The sequence below is a fragment of the Microtus ochrogaster genome, chromosome 18 (assembly GCF_000317375.1).
Source record: "Microtus ochrogaster isolate Prairie Vole_2 chromosome 18, MicOch1.0, whole genome shotgun sequence".
Classification (NCBI taxonomy): Eukaryota; Metazoa; Chordata; class Mammalia; order Rodentia; family Cricetidae; genus Microtus; species Microtus ochrogaster.
Window position 1 is genome coordinate 32,227,762 of NC_022020.1, and position 901 is coordinate 32,228,662.

Sequence of the window (901 nt, forward strand, 5' to 3'; positions counted from 1 at the left end):
TGGTGTACTCTCTCCGGAGGTCGTAAAGCAGGTCATGAGTGAAGCCTGTGTTCAACAGATCTTTTCTTGGCCAGATATTCAGGGACAGTTTGTCCTCATGAACTCATAAGTACTAAAAGAATGAAGTGTTCATTTAATCTAGGAAAGGGAAGAATATCAATTTTTTTCCAAATAAATGAGGTATAAGAAGAAAAGAGAATCAATAAGAGAAAATGAGGTTGACAATGACATTTCAGACATGGGCATTGGTTATTAACCTTTTAAATTGATATGTGCTACAATCACAGCAACCTTCTGACTCGGGTGATGACATTGCTCTGCTGTCTGTCAAAGCAGAGAACTGATGGTTAGGAGAAAAGGCCTGAACATCACAGGGCCAAATGCCTGGGAGTCTCAGCTATAGCTTAGTTCAAGGACACTACCCCAAAACAAAATTCAAAAGAACAGAGCAGAAGAGAGCACAGGCTGAGGGAAAGCTTCCCTGTCATCTTTGTTAATTGTTTCTCTCCATCTTTTCTGCACTTATGCACACTAGGAATGGATTCTCTCTGTGCCTGGCCTGAGGCACCATTTCCTACTGCTGTGCTTCTTTATCCTAGGGTACATAAGGATACATGTCAAAATAATAAAGAAACACTTTCTTAAAGTCTATATGTCATTAAATCTATCACATTAAAAGTATAAGACATGTACTTGTATTTCTATCTCTTTTTTGAGGGAAAGCTCAAACTGAAAAAAAAAATGTTCTAAGTCCAATTGATGTTCCTGATGAAGAAATACATTGAGATTTTTTTCAGTGATAAAATCTGCATCTTTGAATTTCGTCAATGTAGTTAAAAACTTGATGTAAATACCTCCTTTTCTCTTCTTGGATTACTGAATATTATTTATTCAGTGTGAA